Here is a 15359-nt window from a genome sequence, read left to right as displayed (position 1 = left end):
GTATGGTGGTACCTTAGAAAACTATACATAGAACTACTATATGACCCAGCAATCCCACTCTTGGGCCTATATCTGGACAAAACTTTCCTTAAAAAAGACACATGCACCCGTATGTTCATTGCAGCACTATTCACAATAGCCAAGACATGGAAACAACCCAAATGTCCACCGACAGATGATTGGATTAGGAAGATGTATATGTATACACAGTGGAATACTACTCAGCCATTAAAAAGAACAAAATAATCCCATTTGCAGCAACATGGATGGAACTAGAGACTCTCATACTGAGTGAAGTAAGTCAGAAAGAGAAAGACAAACACCATATGATATCACTAATATCTGGAATCTAATATATGGCACAAATGAATGTTTCCACAGAAAAGAAAATCATGGACTTGGAGAATAGACTTGTGGTTGCCAGTGGGGAGGGGGGAGGGAGAGGGTGGATTGGGAGCTTGGGGTTAATAGATGCAGATTATTGCCTTCAGAAGGGATTGGCAATGAGATCCTGCTGTGTAGTACTAGGAACTATGTCTAGTCATCACTTATGATGGAGCATGATAATATGAGAAAATAGAATGTATACATGTATGTGTAACTGAGTCACTATGCTGTACAGCAGAAAAAAATTGTTTGGGGGAATATTAAAAAAAAAAAAAAAGGAAATAATGGCTGAGAGCTCCCCAAATCTGGAGAAAGCATTGGATATACAAGTCCATGAAGTGGAGAGAATGCCTAATTACCTCAATGCAAAAAGACCTTCTCCAAAACACATTATATTAATTAATTTTTTTTTGGTCTTTTTGCCTTTTCTAGGGCCACTCCTGCAGCATATGGAGGTTCCCAGGCTAGGGGTCAAATTGGAACTGCAGCTGACAGCCTACACTACAGCCACAGCAATGCAGAATCTGAGCCACATCTGCAACCTACACCACAGGTCTCCCACTGAGCAAGACCAGGGGTTGAACCTGTGTCCTCATGGGTCCTAGTTGGGTTTGCTGCTGCTGAGCCAGCACAGGAACGCCAAGACACATTATATTAAAATTGTCAATGACAAAGAATTTTAAAGGCAGGCAGGGGGAGAGGATGTTAACCTACAAAGGAGTCCCCTTAGACTATCAGATTTCTCAGCAGAAACTATAGGACGGGAGGGAATGGGATGATATTCTCGAAATACTGAAAGATAAAAAGTTTCACAAGGAATACTGTATCCAGCAAAATCATCATTCAGATATGAAGGAGAAATAAAGATTTCCCAAACAAACAAAAGCTGAGGGAGTTCATCAACACCAGACTGCCTTATAAGAAATGTTGAAAGGAGTTCTTCTAACAAAAACAGAAAGGGAGAAGTACACAAAATTCTGAATGAGGTGAAAGACAAAATCAGAAAATTGCAACTCTTTATTAAAATAGGTTTGTAAACACTATTATAGTATAATGGTTAAGGGGGGAAGTAGAAAAAATAACTACAGCTACTTCGATTTGGTAATAAGCTCACAACATGAAAAGGAATAACTTGAGACAACAAAAACATAGAAGGGGAAGAGGAATAGAACAGAATTCATATAGGCGAAGGAAGATAAGATGATATCAGCTGAAAAAGGAATATTTTATGTACAAGAATTTTATACAAACCCAATGGTAACAAGAAAATAAATCTAGAGCAAAGACATGACATATAAAAAGAGAGGAAACTGAGAAAAATATAGAAAATCACCAAACCAAAATGGCAGACAGAAACACAAGGGAAAAGAAATAATGGAGATGCAGAGCAACCGGAAAACAAAAGATAAAATGGCACAACTAAGTCCTAATCTACAAATAATCACCTAATTTTAAAAGGATAGATTTCATCAATCAAAAGACAGAGAGTGGCTATATGGGACAAGTTATCAAGAAGACATTACAGACACACACACACACACCCCTAACACAGGAGCACCAAAACGTTTGGAACATACTAACAGATCTAAAAGGTCAAATTGAGAGCAACACAATAACTGTTGGCATTTTAACTTCCCACTTACATCAATGGATAGATCATTCAAACAGAAAGCCAGAAGGGAAACAGTGACCTTAAATGATATATAGACCGGATAGATTTGATAGATTTGAATAGAACATTCCATCCAAATGCAGCAGAATACACATTCTGCATATGGAACTTTCTCTAATGATAGACCATATGCTGGGACACAAAATAAGTCTCAAGAAATTTAAGAAGATTGAAATCATATCAAGCTTCTTTTCCAGTCAACTGGGGGTATGAAACTAGAAATCAACTACAAAAAGAAAGCTAGAAAAAAATCACAAATATGTGGAGACTGAACAGTACGCTACTGATCAACTACTGGGTCAAAGAAGAAATCAAAGGAAAAATAAAAAATTAGCAGAAGATAAATGAAAATGAAAATATATCATACCAAAATCTTTGGGATGTAGCAAAAATGGTACCAAAGGGAAGTTAATGGCAGTATAGAGCTACCTCAAGAAACAAGAAATATCTCAAATAAACAATCTAACTTTACACCTAAAGGGGCTAGAAAAAGAACAAGCAAAACCCAAAGTCAGTAGAAGAAAGGATATAATAAAGATCAGAATAGGAGTTCCCATTGTGGCTCAGCGGTATCAAACCCGACTAGTAACCATGAAGATGCAGGTTTGATCCTGACCCTGCTCAGTGGGTTAAGGATCCTATGTTGCAGTGAGCTGTGATATGAGTGCCAGATGTTGCTCAGATCCTGTGTTGCTGTGGCTGTGGCTCTGGCCAACAGCTGCAATTGCAGCTCCAATTCAACCCCTTGCCTGGGAACTTACATATGCCACACGTGGCCCTAAAAAGCAAAAAAAAACAAAACAAACAAAAACAAAACAAACAAACAAAAAAAACAGGTAGTAATAAGTGAAATAGACCAAAAGGCAAAAGGCAATAAAACAGATCAATAAAACTATGAGCTGGTTCTTTGAAAAGATGAACAAAATAGACAAGTTTCAGTTAGACAGGGTAAAAAAGGCCCTCAAAAGTAAAATTATGGGAGTTCCTGTCATGGCTCAACAGAAGTGAATCTGACTAGTACGGATACAGGTTTGATCCCTGGCCTTTATCAGTGGGTTAAGGATCTTGCGTTGCAGAGAGCTGTGGTGTATTGTAGGTGGCAGACTCGGCTCAGATCATGTGCTGTAGTGGCTGCAGTGTAGGCCGGCACTACAGCTCTGATTCGACCCTGAGCCTGGGAACTTCCATGCCACAGGTATGGCCCTAAAGAGACCAAAAAAAAAAAAAAAAAAGTGTGTGTATAATTGACTCCCTCCAAAAAAAGGTAAGAAAGAAAACATTAAAGAGGTAGGACAAATAGCATAAATTATTCAAGTTCCTCCCATTCTTTCTTAAACCTACGCTAATCAGGCTATCTTCCTCATCCATCACTACACAAAACCTGTTCTTATTAGATCACCAATGATCTCCACATTGGTAAACTCAATTTCTCAGTTTTTAACTTGCCTGCCCTATCAGAAATATTTGCCACAAGGAAGCATTCTCTTCCTTAATAAACTATATTCAGTAGGACTCCAAGTTTTCCTCTATATTTCTCTGGCCCCTCCTGCTTTTCTGTCTCCTTTGCTTACTGTCTGCTCCTTTTCTCCAGACTTCTTAAAATTGTAGAGTCTCAAGTTTCAGTCTTGGTACTCTTTTTTATTTACCCTAAATTTTTAGGTAATATTATCCAATCTTACAGATTTATTTATTTATTTGTCTTTTGTCTTTTCTAGGGCCATACACACAGCATATGGAGGTTCCCAGGTTAGGGGTCCAATTGCAGCTGTAGCTGCTGGCCTACACCAGAGCCACAGCAACACCAGACCCGAGCCACATCTGCGACTTACACACCACAGCAACGCTGGATCCTTTACCCATTGAGCAAGGCCAGGGATCGAACCTGCAACCTCATGGTTCCTAGTCTGATTTGTTTCCGCTGTGCCACAACAGGAATTCCCTTGGTCAGCATTTCAAAGGCTCTCATTAACTTAGTTATACTGAAAACAAATAAATAATGTTAAGGGAAAATGTTAAAGTACTACCTTAAAAAGTAAATTTTTAAGAAAAGCAAAACCAAAATACAATTGCTCCTTCAATAATGCCGGGGAGTGGGTCAAGATTGTCTACCCTTTGCACAGTTGAAAACTGGTATGTAACTTTACAGTTGGCCCTTATATCTGCAATTTTGCCTCTGTAGGTTCAACCAACTGTGGATGGTGTAGTACTGTAGTACATATTTATTGAAAAAAATCCATGTATAAGTAGAACTGTGCAGTTCAAACGTGTTATTCAAGGACAACTGTATTACCATTTCCAGTCAAAAAGTGCTTTATTTCTCTACCTTATAAAGAGTATGAACAGAGAAATTATTATCTATTTTAAGATGAGACAATTAAAATACTGAGTAATGGCATATTCTGAACAATATATTCATTCAACAAATTCTCAATGAGTCTCTACAATGTAGTTAGGCACTGAGAAAAATAGGGGGAAAAAAATCTTAAAAACTCATGGTACACAAAGAAATAGCAAAAAGACAAAAAAAAAAAAAAAAAAGGAGTTCCCGTCGTGGCGCAGTGGTTAACGAATCCGAATCCAGCGTTGCTGTGAGCTGTGGTGTAGGTTGCAGACACGGCTCGGATCCCGAGTTGCTGTGGCTCTGGTGTAGGCCAGTGGCTACAGCTCCAATTCGACCCCTAGCCTGGGAACCTCCATATGCCACAGGAGTGGCCCAAAGAAATAGCAAAAAGACAAAAAAAAAAAAAAAACCTCATGGTACCTATCCTCAAAAAAACTAAAAAATGTAATTTATGACGCACCAAAGTCAGGTAACTTCTCCTAAATCACTTAAATAATAAAACCTAGTAGGACGCTAATAACCAATTCCAATTTGCTGTTCATCTTTTCACTTTAGCTTAAATTTATACCAACTGCTAGTTCTGTCTCCTAAATTAGCTTTGTTATAGATCAGTGCAAGATTATTCTTTTTTTTTTGTCTTTTTTTTTTTGTCTTATTGCTATTTCTTTTGGGCCGCTCCTGCGGCATATGGAGGTTCCCAGGCTAAGGGTCCAATCGGAGCTGTAGCCACTGGCCTACGCCAGAGCCACAGCAATGCGGGATCCGAGCAGCGTCTGCAACCTACACCACAGCTCACGGCAACGCCAGATCGTCAACCCACTGAGCAAGGGCAGGGACCGAACCCTCAACCTCATGGTTCCTAGTCGGATTCGTTAACCACTGTGCCACGACAGGAACTCCAAGATTATTCTTTTAAGTTAAAATGTTTAGTTGACTGCTTGAAACACCGACCCAACATAGCATGATGCATTGTATATATTCAGATATGGAGCATCAGAAATGGTCTTGAATATAAAATGTACACTATTAATAATGGTTATCAAAATTTCATTAAGATGAAAGGAAATGAGATAAAGTTGAAAAATTTCATCAAAACAGTTGATACACAAAAACAGAAGCTCGATTTTTTAATTCCTTTTTCAGTGTAATAAACCTGATTAATAATTTAGTTGACTTCTTTGATCTTAAATTTTAAAACTAAAGGCAAGATTAAGATTACTTTGACCTCCTAATTTATGAAACTAGGACCGACAGTCCTATTAAATGTTTTTAGTTTAAAATAGTTAATTTCACTAAGTAACTTGACATTCTACATAAAATACCAATGAAAAATACATTTTAGGAGTTCCCATCATGGTTCAGTGGGTTAAGAGACATTATCTCTGTGAGGCTAAGGGATGCATGTTTGATCTCTTGGCCTCACTCAGTTGGTTAAGGATCCAATGTTGCCACAAGCTGTGGCACAGGCCACAGATGTGGCTTGGATCTGGTGTTCCCCTGGCTGTGGCAAAGGCCTCAGCTGCAGTTCTGATTTGACCCCTAGCCTCGGAACTTCCATATGTTGCAGTTGTGGCCTGCAAAAAAAAAAAAAAAAAATTTAATTAAGGTAGACTTCTAAGATCAACAACGAGTCAAGAATGCTCACTTTGGCCACTTTTACCCAACACAGTATTAGAATTCCTAGCAAAAACATTCAGACAAGAAAAAGAAATTAAAAGAATCCATACTGGGAAGGGAAGAACTAAAACTGTTAACACTCTGCAGATGACATGACACTATACATAGAAATATCCTAAAACACCACTAGAAACCTCCTAGAGCTCATCAATGAATTCAGTATAGCTGCACAATACAAAATTAATGTATAGAAACCTGTTGCATTTCTATGTATTAACAATGAATTACCAGAAAGGGAAATTAGGAAAACAATTCTGTTTACCATTGCATCAAAAAGAATAAAATACTGAGGAATAAACCTTCCTAATGAGGTAAAAAAAACACCTGTAGTCAGAAAACTATAAGACACTGACAAAAGAAACTGATGACACAAACAGATGGAAAGATATACTATGTTTGTATATTGGAAGAATTAATGACCATACTACCCAAGGCAATCTACAGATTCAATGTAATCCCTACTAAAATACCAGGGGCATTTTTCAGAAAATTAAAACAAATGATTTTAAAATTTGTATGGAAACACAAAAGACCCTGAATAGCCAAAACAATCTTGACAAAGAAAACAGAGCTGGAGGAATCATGCTCCTTGACTTCAGATTATATCACAAAGTTACAGTAACCAAAACAGAATGGTACTGGTACAAAAAACAGACACACAGATCAATGGAATGGAATAGAGAGTCCAGAAATAAACCCACACATTTATGGTCAATTAATTTATGACAAAGGAGGCAAGAATACACAATGCAGAAAAGACTGTCTCTTCAATAAGAGGTTCTGGAAAAACTGGACAGCTACAAAAATAAACTCAAAGTGGAAAAAAAAAAAACAAACTCAAAATGGATTAAAGACCTAAATGTAAGACCAGAAACCATAAAACTAGAGGAAAATATAGGCAGAACACTCTTTTACATAAATCACAGCAATACTTTTTTGGATCTGTATGCTAAAGCAAAGCAAGTAAAAGCAAAAATAAACAAATAGAACTTCATTAAACTTAAACAATTTTGCACAGCACAAAGAAAACCACTGACGAACAAAAAGCAACCTACTGAATGGGAGCAAATATTTGCCAATGATATGACCAATAAGGGGTTAATATATAAAATGTATAAACAAATCATTGAACCCAACAACAACAAAAAAATAAGCAACCAGACAACCAGATTAAAAAATGGGCAGAAGACCTGAATAGATACTTTATAAAGAAGACGTACAGATGGTCAACAGGCATGTGAAAAGATGCTCAACATTGTTAATCATCGGGGAAATGCAAATTAAAACCACAATGAGATATCACCTCACACCTATCAGAATGGCTATCATTAAGGCTACAATTAACAAATGTCAGCAAGGATGTGGAAAAAAGGGAACTTTCGTACATTGTTGGTAGGAATGTAAATTGGTGCAACCACTGTGGAAAACAGTATGGTGGTTTCTCAAAAAACTAAAAATAGAACTACCATATGACCCAGCAATTCCATTCCTTATTATACATCTGAAAAAAAAAAGAAAACACTATTAAAATGATACAGGCATCCCAATGTTCAGAGCAGTATTATTTACACGTGCTAAGACATGGAAGCAACCTAAGTATCCATCAACAGTTGAATGGATAAAGAATATGTGGTATGTATACAACAGACAGTTACTCAGCCATAAAAATGAATGGAATTTTGCCATCTGCAATAACATGGAAGGACTTGGAGGGTATTATGTAAATGAAATAAATCAGAGAAAGACAAACACTGTACACTATCATTTATATGTGGAATCTAAAAATTTAAAACAAATCAGTGAATATAACAAAAAGGAAACAGATTTACAGATATATATAAATAACAAACTAGTGGTTACTAGTGGAGAGCAAGAAGGGGGAAGGAATAAGATATGAATAGGGGATTAAGAGGTATAAACTGGGAGTTCCCGTTGTGGCGCAGTAGTTAACGAATCCGACTAGGAACCATGAGGTTGCGGGTTCGGTCCCTGCCCTTGCTCAGTGGGTTAACGATCCGGCGTTGCCGTGAGCTGTGGTGTAGGTTGCAGACTCGGCTCGGATCCAGCATTGCTGTGGCTCTGGCGTAGGCCGGTGGCTATAGCTCCGATTCAACCCCTAGCCTGGGAACCTCCATATGCCGCGGGAGCGGCCCAAGAAATAGCAACAATGACAACAACAAAAAAGACAAAAGACAAAAAAAAAAAGAGGTATAAACTATTATGTACAAAATAAATAAGCTATGGAGTTCCTTGGTAGTCTCATGGTTAAGGATCTGGCATTGTCACTACTGTGTCTTGGGTCACTGCTGTGGTAGGTGAACTGGCCCAGAAACTTCCACATGCAGCAGGTGTAGCCAATAAATAAATAAAATAATATAGCCAATATTTACAAATAACTTCAAATAGAGTATAAACTTTAAACAATTGTGAATCACTATGTTGTATACCTGTAACTTACATAATATTGTATATCAACTATATCTCAATTAGAAAAAAGTAACATAAAAAATGCAAAAATAAGGTGGACAAAGCATTGGAATTAAAAGCTTAGAAAATAAGCATACAGTAAAGAAGTTATTAGCTTTATGGAGTTTTTAAAACATTCTCTCAATTTGAAAACTATATATTTTAGAAACTGAAAAGATAACTGTCAGGAAGCAAGTATTTCATCAAAAAAGAACAACATAAAGAACTTGGGGTAAATTTATTCAAGAAAATCTAGTGGATTCCTACTGTGGCTCAGTGGTAACAAATCTGACTAGAATCCATGATGATGAGAGTTCGGTCCTTGGCCTTGCTCAGTGCGTTAAGGATCCGGCATTGCCACACGTTGTGGTGTAGGTTGCACATGCAACTCCCATCTGGGATTACTGTGGCTGTGGTGTAGGCTGGCATCTGCCTACATTCAACCCCTAGCTTAGGAACTTCCATATGCCGAGGTTGCAGCCATAAAAAGAAAAAAAAATCTAAAGTACATAAAATAAATCCATAAATTGATATGTATAAGTATTTAGAACTATTCCAAGCACTACTAAAGTTTATATAGGAGCCTGCTATTATTATTTGTGACCTTAATAAAACTAAGCTTAATGAAACTGTTATACTGTGGGAAGAAAAAGCCATCAACAAAACTGCTAATAAATCCTAGGAGAAGTTCCCGGACCAGGGATAGAGAAAATTTTTAATATTGTATTACAGTAGGGATGCTCTACTGCTCCTAAATCTCCAAAAACTGATGAGACCATTTTCGGGAGGTATTCATTTGTTTGAATTACACACAACAATTTGGGATATGGCCTATTCTGATTCTATTAAGTAAAATGTGGTGGTTGACAGCTTGTATAAGACTGCTTGGATCTGTACCCTGGATTTACTGTGTTAACTTTGGGGATCTTATTTAAATTCTCTGAGACTCACTGATTTGGGGGATAATAAAATACTAATCTTATTGGGTTTGAGATTTAAATAAGATAATGCACATAATAATGTGCCTGGGCCACAGCGAATGCTCAATAAACATAGCTATCATTTTATTTGTGAATTTGGCTCTTTAAAAGTAACTAGCAAAATTATATCTGGGCTTAATTTAGTGGCCTGAATAAAATCAGCTGACATATCTACAGGTCTTTAGCATAAAGTGAGTAAACTCAATAAGATAAGAAAAAAAGTGGAGTGCCATAGAATTATTGAACTGTTACAAATAGAATAGACCTAAAAAAAAAGAATTCATTTTGAAGAAGATTGGGTGTCACTTTAAGGAAAAACTCAGAGAAAAAGACAAGTTAATAGATAGGTAGTAGGAGATGGGACTAACATTTACTTATTGAATGCCTACTACCAGCCTAATGTTTTACATGTGGTTTAATCGTAATCAATCTGTAGTGTCTGGGAAATAGGTATTATCTTCAAATTTCAAAAAAGAAGCTGAAGCTCTGAAGTAACTTGTCCTAAATTACTCAGCTAATAAAGCCACAATTGGGAATGAAACCATATCACTTTGATTTCAAATGCTGTCTACTACAGTGGGTAGTCTACTTTAAAAAAGGAGGTAGGCTATTTGGAAGACAAAAGAAGCATTTGAAAACAGTCTTGTTCAGATTTGCAAACAAAAAAATCAATAATACCTAGAGTGCCAATAGCCTTAAACTCTTTAAAGTTTAGGACTAGAAAAAGTGAAAAGGTGTGCCCAGATATCGGGACTACAAATTTAGCATATGTTTTTCTATAAGGAAACTAGCTCAGATGAATTTGTTTCTCCTGATAAAAATTTCTTCTTCTCAAGGCTAGGTATTTGTTTAACCAGCAATAATCCTTCCAGCCTCAGTGAGACAGAGGGAAGGTCAATAGCCAAATTAGACTAGGAAAAAAGATACCTGCCTAAGGAGATGAATACTTTCACTGAATACTGAATATTAGGAAACCAGGAAAGAGGAAAATCTAGAAAGGAGTTTGTTTGTTTTAATGGCTGCACCTGCAGTATATGTAAGTTTCCAGGTCAGGGACCGAATTTGAGCCACAGCTGTGACAGCATGGGATCTTTCAACTCACTGCACTGGGGCCAGGGATCAAACCCACGCCTCTGCAGCAACACGAACCACTGTAGTCAGATTCATAACACAATGCACCACGGCAGGATCTCCTAGAAAGGATCTTGGGTTTCAGTCAGCTTTAACAAAAAGTGATAATCAAGGTTAGGGAAAATATGAAGGACATTAAATAACTGATATATAAAAAGTTCCAGTTTAATCACATACATGTATTTGTTGGGAGAAATTCTGAAAACTTGTATTGTCAAATTAGCTTTTTATTCCATACAAGCAGAAAACTGACATTTCAGTGATTTAAAATAAATTGCAAATGAGCTAAAGTTTCCAATGCCTTTCAATTAAAGATGTAATAATAAAGTAAATATGAAGAACTTTAAAGATATTGGTAATGATGAGACGCCTCAGTCAGACTGAACTTCAAATTCCTTAAGAATGCTGTTCTAAAGGAAATTTAGTACCTTTTTGAAAGTCTTGACGAGAACTATAAGATATTCTGAAGTTTTTTTTTTTGTGTGTGTGTGTGTGTGTGTGTGTGTGTGTGTTTGGTTGCACCTGCAGCATATGGAAGTGCCCAGGCTAGGGTTAAATGGAAGCTGCAGCTGCTGGCCTACACCACAGCCACAGCAACATCTTGGATCTGATGCTATGGTCACAGCAATGCCAGATTCTAGCTGTATCTGCAACCTACACCACAGCTCACAAAAATACAGGATCTTTAACTCACTAAGCAAAGCCAGGGATCGATCTGAATCCTCATGAATGCTAGTCAGGTTCATAACCCACTGAGCCACAATGGGAATTCCCAAGATCTCCTAAAATTTAATGAATTAGGTTGAGAGGTGCTGGAATTTCATAGCAAATATCACAAAGATGGTAACACACAATAGTGCTATCAATGATTAACTAAAATGTTAAAATTTCCATAGCATTAATTTGCTGTAGACATAACACTAACATAGGGAGCTAAATATGCAAGATGATATAAACAGGTATATTTACTTCTAATATCTCAATTAATCCTGACCTTCAAAACAAAGTCCCAGATGCAAGACTATTAATGTCAAAGATAAGTTATTTAATAATGAGTCCCTAAGCATTTATTTTAAAATTGATTTTAGTATGGGGTCTCAATGCAAAAACAGCTCATTGATTTGCTTGCTGGTACCTGTGCTGAAGCACATATCTCCATAAAAAGAACATAGAGGACAAAGAAAGGGAAGTTCCCATTGTGGCTCAGTGGTAATGAGCCTGACTAGTATCCATGAAGATGGGGTTTGATCCCTGGCCTTGCTCAGTGGGTTAAGGATCAGGTGTTGCCCTGAGCTGTGGTGTAGGTCACAGACATGGCTCAGATACCACGTTGTTGTGGTTGTGGCTCTGTGGCCAGCAGCTGTAACTGCCGATTCGACTCCTAGCCAAGGAACTTCCATATGCCACAGCTGCAGCCCTAAAATGAAAAAAAGAAAAAAGGATGCTCCTACATGTTAAAAGGTATTGAGACAGGAGGAAAACAGGCCCTTGGGCTGCAAATGGCTGGAATTTGTGAGGCTGAGTAAATTGGGCCTTGTTTCTCTTTGGCATTTCAAGGAAAAAAAGTTAATGGCCAGGAGCTAAGCTCTGCTGGATTAAAAAAAAATAAGATGACCACATCAATCATAAGGCTATGGAGACCTCCCTAACTGCACATGCACAGAAAGGAGTCAAAAATGGAGGGGACAGCAGGCCATTTAAGTTTTGCTAACTTTCCCATAAGCCCTTGTGCTGGAATCCATCTTGGCTCAAAGACGAATGTGCATATCACAGAGGGTCCTGGGTCCAGTCATGTTTGAGAACTAAAACAAGATAATCAGCCAAAGGAGAACAAAGACCTCGAAGCAATGACCCTATATAAGAGATTTAAATCACCCCTTTAACACCCTTTCCACTAGTGGGGCATCCACATGCCTCTCTGAGTATGTTGTTCTGCTTTCAAACCACTTCCCTGTGTGCTCTCCTACATGTGCTGTGCTTATAATAAACTTTGAGCCTTTTTTTTTTTTTTTTTTTTACCATTTTTGCCTCCTTGAAACATCCTTGCTTTCAACAGGGGGCAAAAATCAGAGCAATTCTGCTTTTAGCCTCTAGCCTCTAGCTGGCTTAGTGGTTAGGATTCTTAGTTTTCACCTAGGCTGCCCAAGCCCAGTTGTTGAGTATCTATGCCAAGATGCTAGCAACAATCTGCAATAGGAGGCGCTATCTTTTGCCCAAAGAAGTGGATTGTGGACCCACCATACAAGTATTTATGTGCGACAATTACTATTAACTCATACTTCTGTATATAGTAGCCTTTTAGATACTATATTTACATTCAGTTTACCAGGCCAGGGACTGGTTTTGTTTTGTTTTGTTTTGTTTTGTTGTTTTTTTTTCTGTAAATGGCCCAGACAGTAAATATCATATGATCTATGCAACTGCTTTGCCTTGCAGCACAAAAGACAATATCTAAATGAGTGAATATGGCTGTGTTCCAGTAAAACTACACAAAGAGTTAAATACATTTGGCAGTAGGTCAGATTTGGTCATAGTTTACCCACCTCTGTAGTATGCTAGTATTAAAGCAAATGGAACCATTATCATTACAAAGGCAACCTGGTGAAAGCAGTTATGTATGTTCTTCTATATAAATCTATAACTTCTATAAAGTCCAGTAACAAATTTATCTAAACCTCTTCCTTATGAATTGCTCCATGGTTAATAGGAGCTACAATGCTCATATTCTGATGCTACAGTTGGAACACCCTCCCAATCTGATCAATACATCCTTCAAAAGGTGTTAAATTTGACAGTGCTGGAGGACAATGTAGTTTAATAGAGAAATCACCAGTCAAAAAAACAATGCAATGGCATTAACGGAGGTCTCCTCCCACATTAGGAACACTAAATGCTCTCAAGTTGTTTTAGGGAGTAAGAAAGAATACTGGCAAAGGACTGAAATTTGTGTGTTATAAAATGCATGCCTGGTAGAAATTTTTAGCCTCTAAATGATTTTTTTTTTAAATTTATGCTCCTATTGCCTTTTTAAAAAAATTCTGTAAATTACTGTTTTAATTTGTAATTTGGGTATTCCCATTCTTCTAAGCTATTTACTTCTTATTGTAAATATTCAAGGTATTACAAAAATCACAATAAACAGCATATTGTTTTTACGTATGTAATAGATATGCAGCATTTAAAATTGAGAGAAGAAATCTAAGGTAACTGTTCTCACAGCTTCAGCAGGCATGAAATGGGAAACAGAAGATGAATTTTATTTGCTGATGAACTATAAGTGACATCTTAGTATGCTACCAGCCTTTCATCTTAATATGAAGCTTATAGTTTGTGAGGCAAGCAGATTTTTGTTCAAGTTAAGACAAGAGTTTTTAACAAAAGTTAAAAACCTTTCCCTTGAGGGGCTGCCTGTTATCCTGCATAGGACAGCAGTAAAAGATAACAGGAAGGGGGACAGGTTAGAGTTTGCTAATCTACTGATCTGAGCAATAGATTATGTCATTGCTTGAGAGTCATGAAAATTAGGTTTTAGTCAAGTTGGCCATTAACTGGTTGTCTGTTGGTGAGCAACCCAGGTTCTTCAACTCGGTGGACCTCAGTTTCCTCACCTGGAAAGTGAGAGAATGCACTTGACTAGCTGCTCTCAAAGGCCCCTTTCAGCTCTGTTCTTCTAAGACAGGAAGATGTCAAGCCACCAGCTAAGAGGGCACTGGCTCTCACAATCGAGCCAAAGAAAAGCATGACAAAGACTTACTTGGCCCTCACCATCTGTAGTCCTAGCTCAAGGTACCAAGGTCTTTTCCCCGCATCTCCCCTTTCCGGCCCTCTCCTACTGGGGACAGAGAAGGGTCTCCCCACTCCTCCCAATTCTCCTCCTCCCTCCTTCTCTCATCGGGTGTTCACCTCCTGTAACCCTGTCTTTTCCCAAAGGCTCCAGCAGACTCCGATTCCCACAGTACCTCCAGTTCTCTCAGCCCCCGACCGAGGCCCTGACTTGGTCGCACGCGAGCCCTGTAGGAGCTTGCGCCGCCCCTCCGGAACCCTCTCCTCCGGCCCGGGCTTTGGCCTCACAGCTCCCGCAACCGGCCACTGTACCGACGCGTTTCACCAAAGAACTTCCCCAGGTGACAGCCGGCTCCGCCGCAAGCTCAGCTGTTCCCGCTGCTTCCCCTCTGTTCCCTCCGCTCCCTCCCGCAAGGTGAGTTGGCAAGACCCGAAAGGTGCTCTACCTGTGCAGGCCAAGCCATTAATCTCACAGAAAGCGGTAAGAAGGCTAACACCCCTTACCCACTCGTCTAAGTTGAGGCAGCCAGGCTTCCCGTTCCCAGAACAGGAAAAGACAACGGCCTAAATCGCGGGGGCCGGCGGGGGATGGAGTTCTAATCCAGCCGCCTCAATCAAACCTCCCGCCGCCGGGACTACAACTCCCAGGAGGCTCTACGACAGCTAACACGCCTCCCGCCTCAGAGCCCAGCCCTCCGGCTTCGGGAGGCGGGGCTGCCTAGGCGGGCAAACCGTGACTGATCTGCAATCTGATGTTTGCACCAGAGGAGGTTGCTGGCCCAAGGCACTTCAGACGTCTGGGAGGGTGCACAGCCTGCAGTTCTTACAGCCCCAGAGGCCCCATAAGAAAGGGCTGACGTGACATTTCTGTCTAGGGTTGACCTCTTATTATCTCTCTTCTCAGGCTTTTCTGTGCTCTTTT

The 15359-nt window shown here is 38.8% G+C and overlaps 1 protein-coding gene across 4 annotated transcripts in view; it reads right to left on the bottom strand.

The window, feature by feature from the left end:
* SLC38A9 (solute carrier family 38 member 9) overlaps positions 1-15047 on the bottom strand; it is an 87206-nt gene extending 72159 nt beyond the window's left edge. Inside the window, exon 1 of one of the 4 annotated variants that reach the window (XM_047759286.1) lies at positions 14884-15047. The gene's annotated coding sequence lies outside the window, so the exon portion shown is untranslated. Of the gene's footprint in view, positions 1-14613; positions 14745-14883 lie in introns of those variants that run through there. The other 3 variants (XM_047759369.1, XM_047759451.1, XM_047759388.1) reach the window with 3 other exon arrangements.
* Positions 15048-15359: the final 312 nt, after the last annotated feature.

Source organism: Phacochoerus africanus, chromosome 1 (genome assembly GCF_016906955.1).
Source record: "Phacochoerus africanus isolate WHEZ1 chromosome 1, ROS_Pafr_v1, whole genome shotgun sequence".
In the NCBI taxonomy this organism is placed as follows: Eukaryota; Metazoa; Chordata; class Mammalia; order Artiodactyla; family Suidae; genus Phacochoerus; species Phacochoerus africanus.
Note: the sequence above shows the minus strand (reverse complement) of the source record. Positions and strands in the feature narration are given on the sequence as shown.